A 13914-nucleotide genomic window follows, 5' to 3' on the forward strand; every position below is an offset into this window, starting at 1 on the left:
CTCACAGATGAATCTTCTATTAAAGCCATATGCACAGATTCAGAGCAACAGATGTGATCAAATTGGAGCAAGAAGGACAAACTGATGACCAGTCATGCAGGCTTGTACAACAAAGCCATTCATGGGGAAAAACTCAAGCTGTTTACTATGCCCTGGACTATCAACAGCATTGGATTGCTACCAGTGCCAATCCCATTTTTTAAAGCATCATGCCCATTTAGTTTCCTTCTCCAATAAACTGGCAGACTGTGTAGACAGGGAGGACATGACCGATGTCACCTTTGTGCTTTTGCATGGCACTTGATTCTGCCTCTATGTGACAGTCTCACCAATAAACTAGGGGCTGTGCTCTGTAGATGAGAGAGAAACAACAGCACCAGGAGGCACAAGAAGACATTTGTGATGGCTCCTGAGCACTCTTCATAGTCTTTATCACCTCTCCACCAGTGCCATAACTTGGCACACTTTTCTTATCCATCTTCCCTTCTCTCTCATTCCTTCTTTTTCCCCTCTTCCTTACTTTTCCCTTCTTTTCTTCCCCCAGCCTGCTCTCAAATATTATTGAGAGCACCAAAGCCATTGCAGAGTCCTCCTAATGGACCCGAATTATCATGAATTGTTCAAAATATACACCAATTACTAAGAGTTTACATCCAAATGATTGTGTAAGCAACCACGGGGACCAGCTCTGAGTTTCCGAATGTTTAAGATTATATATGTTCATAAACTCTCAAGAAGGTGGCTAATATCCTCAAAGACAGGAATAGAATCCATGGTGACTTTGATATATTAAAGACACAATGCGATATAAGAGAGGCCAATAAATCCAAACCCAAAAGAAGGAAAAACTAGGTTTGCTTCAGTGTGGGAGAAATTGATTTGGAACCATAGTGCATGTCAATTTGGGCATAAGTCTAAAAATTCAAACAAATCCAAAATGCAACAGCACAACTATACCCAGCCGGAAAGTCATTCTCTCTGCCTTCCTCAGTACTGACCAAATTTCTGTTGGATTATTTCACTCAGATTTTACGTCTGCAGAAAACTAGAGAAGCTATAAAATTCCCATGAGAAAGAAACTGGAGTATTTTAAATCTGGATAAAGACCAAGGGGCAAGAACTTAGTGATGGTCTTCAATGTTATGTTGCAAGCACGAATCTCCATCACAAACTCAAACGTTCCAGAAATGCATTGTTTTCTTCCCTTTAAATTGCCTTTGACCGAGTTGCCAACTCTCTCCACATCTACAGTGTTTGCCTTTCTCCCAGAATTATTCACAAGTCTGAGTCTTATACAGATCAACCCTCTCCCCCATCCTTCTGTACACACTACTTAACCACTGAGCTATCTGTTCTCTTGCATCATCCTTGGTGCCTAGTGTGGAGTAGGGGCAGCTTGCTGAGGTGTCAAGGGCCCAGCTTATCCAGGTTCCACACAGCTGCCTCCACTGGGACCATCTCCTGGATGCTTCCTGGGAGCTAAGGGGCAGGTCTCCTCTAACCTTGGGACCTGCTTCCTTGACCCTTTTCAGGTTGAAGAGTTGTAAAGTGAACCTCTTGGATTCTACAATGAACATTTTGCTATACTGTCATGCACCGCATAAGGACATTTTGGCCAACGACTGGACCGCATATATGATGGTGGTCCCATAAGATTAGTACCATATAGCCTAGATGTATAGTAGGCTATACCATCTAGGTTTGTGTAAGTACACTCTATGATGTTCACATAACGATGAAATTGCCTAACAGCACGTTTCTCAGGACCAAGCCGTCGTTAAGTGGTGCATGATTGTATTTGTTTTATCCCATATCTATCCATCTGTCCATAATCACTGTATTTTTCAATGCATTTCAAGGCAAGCTTCAGATACTAGTACACTTTTTAAATTAAATTTTACAGCTATCTTCTCTTTTTGCAAGTGGACTGAGAATGACCAAAAATCTGCCTTGAATATGAAGTAAGCATTTTCTGATAACTTGCGGATAAATTTTGAAGAATAGCTCTGACTTCGGGTGGTTTTAGACATAACTAAGATGTGAAATCATTTTATATTTAAAATGTAGTGATGGTGGTAAAGGGGTTCTTCACTGTTTCAGGTAACTTTTAACCTCGCTAAATTATATGTTGTGTGTCGAGGCAAAGAGAAAGAGAGAAAGAAAGAGAGAGATGCATCAGGAGTGTAGGACATCCTCCCCTTACTACACATATTAACATTTCTCGCACAATTACCCATGGAATATTCTCCTTTTGGACTTTTTCCACACCCTAAATTTAGCAAGCTAGAATTATCTTTTAAGCACCAATTTAAGCAAACTTTTTTGAAAGGAAGAATGCCTATGAGGGGGAAATCTGCATTTCTTTGTGGTTAGAATGCAATGTCCTCAATTTGATTATTCTGCAAAGAAGCAGATTCCTCCTTTATTATATATTGAGCATATAGCAAAGACAGTAATCCAGCAAATGCATTACAGATTTGTAAAATTAAAAACTTCTAGGGGCTGGCCCCGTGGCCGAGTGGTTAAGTTCGCGCGCTCCGCTGCAGGCGGCCCAGTGTTTCGTCAGTTCGAATCCTGGGCGCGGACATGGCACTGCTCATCAGACCACGCTGAGGCAGCGTCCCACATGCCACAACTAGAAGAACCCACAACGAAGAATACACAACTATGTACCAGGGGGCTTTGGGGAGAAAAAGGAAGAAATAAAATCTTTAAAAAAAAAAAAATTAAAAACTTCTACATTCAGATTGAGAAACAGGCCATGCATTACAGACATCCCTGCTTTCTGTGTTCTGGTAATCCTGCACATTGAATTGAATAATTGCCTTAACTGTGCCAGGTGGATTTCATTATTTAAAGGAATTCTGTGCTGGGTCTTTTTATGACAAAAGAAGTCTTTTAAATGAGATCTATGGACTTTTCACTTTTTAATTTATAAACTTTGACATGCTAAAATCTTTGTATAAAACCAGTTTTTCTTAAAGTGAGCTGTGCCTGTAGACTAAAACCATTAGAAGCAATTTCTTTAAAGTCTGATTTGCAAAGAGAAATGCATGAAGCTAGCACAGTTGAAGAAAGAGCAGTTTGAATGAATGATTTTTGTTTGTAGTTATTGGTTTTAAAAGGGGGAAGGGCTCAGTATTTGAGAAACAAAAGTTTTGTTGGCAAGAGTCAGCGAAGAACTGTGGCTGTGTTTTAGGAAATCATGGGCACTTTCCCTTCTGCTCCTCATTATGAGATTAATTTGTATACTGGAATAAACAAAACTAGCACTGGAATCCAAACAATGGGCTTTATGTCCAGTTTGCATCTAATTAGTTGGGACACCGTGGCCTTGGCCTCACTCTTCTCCGCTGTAAAATGGAGATAATGGTAACTGCCTTAACCAGAGAATGGTTAAGAAGAGTACATAAAAGAATGTATGATAAAAACTCAAAGCTATATTCAAATATAGGCTGTTTTTGTTTCTAAGGTCATAGGGATTTAGTCCCCCCAATAAGGGGACTACATGAGAAGTCTGTAATAAATAAGAAAGCTTGTATATTTCCCCCAATCATCCTAATCGATACAGCATTCTTTATTGAGCATACAGTATGTCACAAGTGCTGCACTCAGGATTTGCTTTACTTTATTGAGCATAGCTGATATCCATTGAATTTGCCATTTGTAGAGAAGTCTGATATGGACAATTCTACTTAGAGTCAAATATTGAAAAATACATATCTAAAACTTTTTGAATTTATTCATCAGCCAATGCATATTAATTAAGTGCCTACTATGTTCCAACCACTGTGTCAATGTGGTCCCTACTCCCAAGATGTTTATAGTCCAATGAGAGAGACAGATACTAAACAAACATAACATATACGTGTACCAACCGTGACAAAGCAGTGCCTAGCTAAATTAAACTTGGGGGTAGGCAAGAAAGGCCTTTCTGAGCAAGACGCATTTAAGCTGAGACCAGAAGATGACCAGAGTTGGGGGAAGACCAGACAGAAGAGTATACGTGAGTTCTTCGAGGCAAGATAGAGCTTGGTTTATTGGCGAACAAATCTTGTGTGACTGGAGTTAGTGAGAGAGGTGAAAGAGTGGTACATGATGAGGTTGAAGGGACACAGGGATTGGATCATGTAGAGCCTAGTAGCCATTGTAAGGAGTTTTAATTTATAACAATGGGGTTTAACAAGAGAAGGGACATTATTTGAATTAACCGTTTAATGGAGATGGGATGGTGAACCAGAATGGAAGAAACAAGAGGCCAGTTAGGACAATGGAGTGGTTCAGGTGAGGTGGACTTGGACTGAGATGGTGATAACGGCAGCAAAGAAAAATGGAAGAATTCAAGATATATTTTTGCCGTAAAATCAGTAGGACTTGCTAATAGATTGCATGTGGGCTGGGAAGGAATAGCAAGGATGACAGTCAGGTTTATGGCTAAATGTCTTGGTGAATGAAAGGATTATTCAATAATAATGAGATTATAGAAAGAAATGTTTTGGAGGGGAAGATGTACATTTCAGTTCAGAAATATTAAATTTACCCATGGAACATACAAAAGGAGATAGGTAGGAATTCGAATGTATGATTCTGAAACTCAGTATTGGGTATGAGCTGGACATCCACAGTGGGGTGAACATATTGATGATGTTAAAGGCCATGGGAAGCACGAGGTCATCTTGAGAGAGAAGGCTGGCAGTGAGAACAGGATCCATGACTAGTCCTGAGGAACTACAACCTTTCAAGACCAGGAGAAAGCAGAGGATCTGGGAAAAGAGAAGGAATGACAAAGAGGTGGAAGGAGAACGAGGGAGGGTGGGCTCACCACAAGCAGAGAAGAGGTTTTAAGGAGAGAAAGATCAAGAGTCAGATGTTCCTTAGAGAGTAAATAAGAGGAACTTAAAAGTGTCCACTGAATTTGGCAATAAGGAGGCTTTTGGTGACCTGAACAAGAGCGGGTTAGCTGGATTGGTGGGGTGGAGGAAGAGTTGAGTGTGTTGAAAAGTGAATGAGAAGAGAGAAAGAAGCCATGCCTAAAAAACTGAAAAGAAACAAAAATAAGTGAGTCTAAATGTATATCAAGTTAGTTACATAGCCATAAAGAAAAAAAAAATTATTTCAAGTGACTCGAAACGTAGCATTTGATTGTAATTATTTACCAGATATATCCTAAAGACAAAAAAGAACAGCAAAGAAATCTTCAACTGTGTTCAGTAATCTTATAGTATTTAATAATTGACGCGGGGTTGGTGAGCCGAGGAGTCGAAAGAAAGATTTCTTGGGCTCTCAAGATCTGGCAGTAGTGCTCTTTTATTTAGAGAATAGTGTGGAATAGCATGGGGACAGGACCCATGGGCAGTCAGAGCTTCTGCTGCCGCCGCTTCTGCTGCAAACATGGGTGGAGTAAGGCTAAATTTAAGGCATAGGTATGTGAGCCATCTCTTTACAAGACAAAGGAGAGAACATGTAAAAAAGTTAAAATGGTATCAGTGCAGGTGGGGTCTGGCCATTGGGTGGTCCCACAACTTTTAGATAAGAATCAAATCAGATTAAGTAAAGGCCAGAAGCCACCACCCTAAATCAGTTACATTAGGTTGTCAGACAGTAACCAACTTAAGTCCTTGCCTTCCCCATTAAGAGTTTCCAGAGATAAGGCCATCCTGCCTTCCTCCCGGTGCAGAGGGAGAGGCATGGAGATTTCCTTCACAAATGCAAACGTCTCTCAAAGGGCAAGCAAACTCTGCTCCTTGGAGCCTGCTTCTCATCTGCAGTTTTAAAATTAACCGGCTTAAAATCCTCATCATCAACAACACAATTGATATTTTAATACCCTATGTGTATATTTATGATAAAGAAAGTAAGAAATTATGTTAATATTATTAGGAAGCAAGATTTTCCCTGAAAGAGAAGAGAGGAAGATTTAAAAAGTATAAGCCTGAAATCTTACATTTGAATTGGAAATATCCATATGAATTCATGGTTTATTTTTTCTTTCTAAGGAACACATATTTCCTAGATGTGCCTGCTGAGCCTGGAAGCCTAGAATCAATAAAAACTCAGGAGCAATGGCATCCCACTGTTTGGACTGTAGCCTTTAAATAACATTTCCCCTTAGAAGAAACCAGGGGCCTTTGGAGAAACGGTTGATTCAATCTTGCCATTCTAGAAAGCAAGGAAGCAATCCAAGCCTACAGGGTCATGTCAAAAAGACACAGGAGCCAAAATGAAAAGACTCCCGTTGAGCTACACATGTGTGGGAGCAGGCAATATATGGGAAACCTCCGTACCTTCCACTCAATTTTGTTGTGAGTCTAAAACTGCTCTAAAAAATAAATTGCATTTAACAAAAATTTTTTTAGGACTCCCATTGGCAAAAGATAGGACAATTTGAGTATGAAAAGAATGACAGTGGAATAAAGCTCATCAAATCTATAAAATTCCTTGAGATGGTATGAAACTAACAAGAACAACAGCAGAATATCAGGTATTCATCGAAGGCTGCTAGGGCACTAAACTCATTATTCTAAAAATTGGTACATAAAGGGGAAGATTCAAGCACACTTCCTGCTTTTCTTGTACAGACTATACTTGTACAGGGTGATCAAATAACTAGTCATTGATGGAATGTTCTTTTTAAAGCAGAGTCCCAGGTAAAAGATGTGAAAAGAAATAACAGAATTAGAAAATCGTCATTTGTAATCCTTAATGAACTAACACAATTAAGCAATGACCATCTGTGGCTGCTAAAGCCACCAGGAGAAAGATCAGTGGGGAACTTTGTATCAGAAATATCTCTCTTCTCATCAATAACAGTGGGACAACACGTGCCTCCTGGGATACAGTCAGAAGTACACAGCCCCGTCCTCTAGGGTAGATGCTAAATTTCATCCTGCCTCTAGAATGAACTAGCTCTTTACAGGAAATGGGTGGATAGAGGAACAAATTAAATGACACCGAGAAGAAGCACTCTGTGAAATCCAGAGTTTTAGTCATTTTACAGGACAAATGGCCTTGTTTCTTCATTGGCATTTTCAAAAAGGGAAGCTATAAGAAAGTTTTAAAATCTTAAAAGAGAGAATCAGGTGCAAAGTAATAATTTTTCTGTAATAAAAAATATTCTAAGTGAATGATAGATGGGGAGTTGGAGACAACATGTATGGGTTTGTTTTGTTTTAAAACATTTTGCTGGGCAGAGAAATAGGATGATGGCTGCCGACGAATATGGCATCAGGAAGAACATTTTAAGGGTGGAATAGAGGGAGAATTTTGGAGAGCTAATGGGAATGCCATTGAATGATGGTCCTCAAGGAAAAAATGTGAGCAGGACCCACCCCTTGGGTAAGACGTTCTTAGATCATATACTACCTTAATAAAAAATACATGTATAAATATTACACTGAAGACACAGACATGAAAAGGAAGCTAAGCGAACCTAGAATTTTAGATGGGAGAAAGGTATATTGCAGACGTAGTGGACTTATATCATAGTGAAAACTGACTCATTTAGTCAAATTTTCAACATTACTATGACTCTTGTTATATTGATGTATATTCCATGTTAACGAGATTCTTTTGTTTATAGCTCTCTTTATACTCTTTCAAAGAATTCTATTAAGAGCCCTTTGGTGCTTGTTGTACAAATTTTATGAACATGTGAACCTTCAAAATAATTAGTATACTCTTTAGCCCAAACTAGCCTTCATAATCAATGTTAAAAAAAATTTGTAGCCTCGTATGCAAAAGGATATAGTGCTTGCCTCATTTTCCACAGACATTCAAGGGTTGTAAATATTGTACTACCATTTTTCCATTTGGCCTGTAATCAGAAAAATAGCTCTGCTGCAAGCAGTAATTATCTTACAGTGTGTTTCAAAATCTTATTATTAACCACGTTTAGACCATATGAATGGGAAGACATAGCTGGAATACTTTGATGCTTAATCACATTAGTTTTTACTTTCAGGAGAATGAAAGGGAACAAACACTTTTTTTTTACTTTCTCGCACTTTTGTTTTTCCTTATAAAGAGGTTTCTACCCCAAATCGTTAATAATATGGTCTTTGAAAAACTGAGAGGTATTGCTAAAAGTTTAGCCTCAAAATCTCTGGAATTTATTGCATTCTTCCATTTCTCCTTAAAGGAAATATTTTAAAATTTAATCTCTTTATACATAACCACATTCATACATAAGTATATAAATATAATCATATGTCTGCTTTGTAAAAAGGTATTGTCATTTTTTCTTTCCATTTTCTTTGTTTGCTAAGCTCCTCCATCTTCCTCTCTTCCTCCTTTTCCCCACATCAGCACCCAAGATCATCTGAGAATCTGGAAAGTATCCTCCCATATTTTCTCCTTACTCAAGTATTCTTAGACCTACATACATATTATTATGGCTCTAAATATACAAACGTTCGTTTTTTTAAAGCATTGTCTTATAAACAGGAGATCATAGCTTCTCTTGCATCTTAGATTCACCGTTGAACAACATCTTGTGGAAACCCCTCCTAGTCCCCTGGTTTAGCTCCACTTCATTTTTTGATAAATGGCTGGTGAATTCCCCAGTATGGATGTGCCATTGACGAGCCTTCACTTCATTTTCAGGTGTTTGCCCTGTGAGCACTCACGCAATGAATCCACTTGTTTATCCTTGTGGTCTTGAACCTGTATCTTTACACATGGTTATTCGTATTTGATAGATTCTCAGGAGTACAGTTGTCACTGAATTCATCTATTCTTTTAAGAGGTGTTGCCAGATTGCTTTCCAAAAACTGGAGGAAGACAAAGAGTCAAGGAGAGGAAGGCAAATATGGATAAGATGTCTGCTCCATCAATTTAAATTATGTGGATTGAAGGAGGGGACAGGTGCAGGGTGGAGACCAATGCAGTTGACATAATTTTTAAAGACTGTCGGCTCTCCTAGGTCACTGCCTGGGCCTCTGTTGAGGGGGGCCATTCACAAGGTATCAGTGAGAGTGACGTTCTGGGATTGTGTACCTGGAGGATTTGGAAAGGAAGGGTAGAGCTGTGAAGAGCACAGGCTTGGGGAGTCAGACGCGCTGAGCTTTAAGTCGCAGCTCTACCACTTTCGGCTGTCAGCTCTTGGGCACGTTACTCAACTTCTCAGAGCTTCGGTTTCCTCATCTGCAGATTGGAGATAATGACACTAGCCTCCTTCCCAACAACGCCCTATCACTGTGTCCCCTGGCAGATGAAAACCTGTTGAAGGCAGGAACTATATCTAATTCATCTTTGCGTCTTCATATACCCAATCCCTAAATCGGTTTTCCCGCCTGCCAACTCCCGCAAGGCATTTTGCTCAAACTAGCGTTGATTAAAAGTAAGAAGAGAAACTATTTTTTATTATGGAAAATTTTGGACTTACAGTAAAATAGACTAATATAAAGAACATCCATGATCCACTACCCAGATTCAATATTGTCGACATGTTCATAATTTTATTTCATCCATCCTCTATCACTCCTTCCCACCACCCCTGCCATGGAGTATCTTAAAGTGAATCCCAGATATCACGTCAATTGTTAATATTGTGTGATTGGGGCCGGCCCCGTGGCCAAGTGGTTAAGTTGGTGCACTCCGCTTTGGTGGCCCAGGGTTTCGCCAGTTCAGATCCTGGGCGCTCATCAGGCCATGGTGAGGCAGCATCCCACATGCCACAACTAGAGGGGCCCACAACTAAAATATACAACTATATACTGGGGTTATTTGGGGAGAAAAAAGCAGGAAAAAAAAAGAGAAGATTGGCAACAGTTGTTAGCTCAGGTGCCAAGCTTTAAAAAATATATATATATTGAGTGAATTTCTTGTAGCAGTTCTCAAAGTGTGGTCTGGGACCCTGACAGTTTCCAAGACCCTATCAGGAGGTCTGCCAGATCAAAACTATTTTTATAATAATATTAATATATTGCTTGTCCTTTTCATTCTTGTTCTTTCATGAATGTACCATGGAGCTTTCCAACACAGATTGAATGCGGCAGCAGATCTGAGAATCCAGCTGTCTCCTACTAAACCACATATGAAAGAGAGTTGCAAATTTTCACAAATCTGTTTACAAAAATGTAAAACAATGCCATTCTTCTTTAATTTTTTTGTTTTGGAAAATATAGTTGTCATAAAAATAAGTTTTTAGGGGGCCAGAGCCGTGGCCGAGTGGTTAAGTTTGCGGGCTCTGCTTTGGCAGCCCAGGGTTTCACCAGTTCGAATCCTGGGTGTGGACATGGCTGTGCTCATCAAGCCATGCTGTGGCGGCATCCCACATGCCACAACTAGAAGGACCCACAGCTAAAAACACACAACTATGTAGCAGGGGACTTTAGGAGAAAAAAAGGGAAAATAAAACCTTTACAAAGAAAAATAAGTTTTTAGTTAATGTGCAATGAGTTTATTGTCACTATGTTTAAAAGAATTTAATGGATATTTTAAAAATCTGTCAGTTTTAAAACCTAATATGGAAAAAAATCTATCTATCTAAATATCTATCTCATGTAAGGAAAAGCTCTCTGGGGTCCTCAATCCTTTTTTAAATTAGTTTTTTAATTGAGATTTAATTTACATACCATAGGATTCACCATTTTAAAGTATACAATTCAGCAGGTTTTCGTATATTTACAAGTTGGGTAACCATCACCACTAGCTCGTTCCCAATCATTTTTATCACCTGGAAAAGAAACCCCACACCAGTTCGCAGTCACTCCCACTTCTCCTCTCTCGCTATGCCCTTTCAGACTCCACTGATTTGCTATTCTGGACATTTCATATAAATGGAATCTTTTGTGTCTGACCTATCTCATTTGGCATAATGTTGTTAAGGTTCACACATACTGTAGCATATATCAGAATCTCATTCCTTTTTATGGTTGAACAACACTCTATTGTACCTACCAACCACATTTTGTTTATCCATTCATCAGTTGACGGGCTTTCAGGTTGTTTCACTTTTGACTATTATGAATAATGCTGCTATGAACGTTTGTGTCCAACTTTTTGTATGAAATGTGTTTTTAGTTCTCTTGGCTATATACCTAGGAATAGAATCGCTGGGTCATATGTTTAACTCTGTGTTACTCTATGTTTACCTTTTTGAGAAACTGTCAAACTGTTTTCCACAGCAGCTGCACCATTTCACATTTCAGCCGCCAAAGTAGGAGTGTTCCAGTTTCTCCATATCTTTGCCAAAATTCGCTACTTTCGGTGTTCTTGATTCTAGCTATCCTTGTATGACTCAATAATATTTAAGAGTGTAAAAAGTTTTGAGGCTAAAAAGTTTGAGAATTGCTTTTCTAACTAATAGCTTACAAATATAAACATTAAAAAAAACATAAAAACATTGAAAAAAGAGAGAGCACTCAGAGATACAGAGGACAAATTGGTGGTTGCCACAGACTGGGGGAGAAGGGAGTAGAAGGAGGGGAGAAATGGGAGAAGGTGGTCAAAAAGTACAAACGTATAAAATAAATGCACCCTGGGGATGTAATGTACGGCATGGTGACTATAATTAATAATACTATGTTGTACACTTGAAAGTTGCTACAAGAGTAGATCTTAAAATTTCTCATCACAAGTAAAAAAATTTGTAACTGTGTGGTGATGGATATTAACTAGACATCGTGTTGATCATTTCGCAACATATACATATATTGAATCATTAGGCTGTACACCTAACACTAATGTAATGTAAAAAACTAAACAATAACATTATCAAATTAACAATAATTCTACAAAGTTGTGAATACCAGGGTAATCAAGTTTGCCTGAGGCAGTCCAATTTACACCTTTGTATCAGCATCATTAATAGGGTCTCCTTTAACACTCAACATGCCCTGTTTAGATGCCAAATTATGTGAACACCCTAATAATAGATCTATGTTCAAATTTCCCCAATTACCTTAAATATATCTTTTTACCATTTGTTTACTGAAAACAAGATCCAACATTGCATTGGATTGAGATGTTGTTAAAAACTTTATATTAGTTCTCTCGCCACCCCATTTCTTTCATGCTAGTTATTTATCGAAAAAACTGGGTAATTTGTGGAATTTCCCACATGCTTAGCTTGGCTGACTATACCGCCTTGGTGTCTTTTAATCTGTTTCTTTGTCCTCCATATTTCTCACCATTTGGTAGTTAGATCTAGAAGTTTGATTAGATTTGGGGTCAATTTTTGTGCAAGAATATTTCATAGATGGTGTGTACTTCCTATTGCTGTGCGTCAGGAAGCACATGATATCTGCTTGTCTCACTTTTAGCGGTAAGATAAATTAGTGGGTTCGGGTTTTGTTAGCTCCATCCAACCATTATAAAATTTCCCGTCAACATTCCACCCCATAATTTGAATAGCCCTGGATGATAGTGGCCCGGTCTCAGCACTTCATTAGAAGTTGTGAATAGTGTCTTTCCAATTCTACCAGTTCTGTTGTATCTGTCACCCCAACAAACTACTTGGGTCCCCTGAAATATATAGCAGAGAAGATACTTGACTTTTTCCTCTTATTTACCAGTTTTCAAAATAAAGAGTTGCTTCCTTAGGTGATCCAAGAGTGAATGATGAGGGATTTTTTTCTTTTAGTATTACCGTGAATTCATGGATTTGCATGTATTTGACACTTTTCAATCCACTAGTTATTATTCATTTTTAAGTCGAAATCGTTTCATCTTTGGCCAAAGGGTGTCCCTTCATCTTTGCTCTTGGGTTCTTTTGACATAACCTCAGTAGTGTTTGAAAGCCACTTGCTTTCTGGCATAATAAAATGCCACAGGCTCATCTTACACAATCTCTGCCCCAGTTCTGAAATCAGTCATTTCCTAAAGGAGTCCTGGTTCCTCTTAGTGGGCAATGGCATTTAGATCATGAATTTGGACACTAGCGTTGCTCATTGCCATTGGATTGTCATTGCTTCTTGGCCTTTTTGGTGAACACAGCTAGGATATATGTATATATTTTGGAGAAAAAATAAAAATTAATCATGAACTCATACTACCATTGCCAATTCAAATTTGCAATTATAGACCTAACTTCATTGACTGCATACTTGTATCTCTTTTATCTTTCATTGAAGACCCTGGTTTCTAACATTAAGATAGTTATTTGCTCTTTTATATACATAATACGTACAACAGCATCTAAATAACAATAGCAGTGTTATTACTAACACATATTATTACTAAATGCAGTTTGATTTCTTTACCATTCCTTTTTGTCCTTAGGATACGTCACATTAAGGATATACAGTCAAAGTAATGCGTTTTAAAGTCAGTTTCTTATTGCTCCTTGTGGTTATGCCAGTAACTCAATATATACTTCGATCAATGGCTTTTTTTTTCTCTGAGGAAATGCTTTGTTATTTTCTTTAAAAGAATAATTATGTAAAACAGTTATATGACTCCAAAGTCAAAAATACAAAACACAGTATATGAAAAGAAGTCTAGATTCCATCCCCCTTTCTTTCATCCTGTTCTTTTTTATGGGTAGCCATTTTTATTAGTTTGTAATTTATACTTCCATTGCTGCTGCTTTAAAATGTAAGCAAAGGCACACATCTTTCTTAGAAGAAAGGCGACACATACACGGTCTCAGCCTTGCTTTTTTCACTTAACAATACATCCTGGAGTTCCACGGCCTCCACAGAGATGGTCTTCATTGCTTTGTCCAGCTGCACAGAACTGCATTGTGTGGTGTACCCTGGTTTATTCAGCCAGTCCTCTGTGGATGGGCATGTGGGCCCAACAAACATTTATTACATGACTTAAGTGTGCCAGGCACTGGGGATAAAGACATGGCCTCCCGCCTCAGGAAACTCCTAGGGAAGGGGGCGAGACCTCGGTAATACAAGTACTTTCCTCATAAGGGAGAGAGATCTTGGATCCACTTAGCACAAGGGGCACGTGGAACAGGAAAGA

The sequence above is a fragment of the Equus przewalskii genome, chromosome 28 (genome assembly GCF_037783145.1).
Source record: "Equus przewalskii isolate Varuska chromosome 28, EquPr2, whole genome shotgun sequence".
In the NCBI taxonomy this organism is placed as follows: Eukaryota; Metazoa; Chordata; class Mammalia; order Perissodactyla; family Equidae; genus Equus; species Equus przewalskii.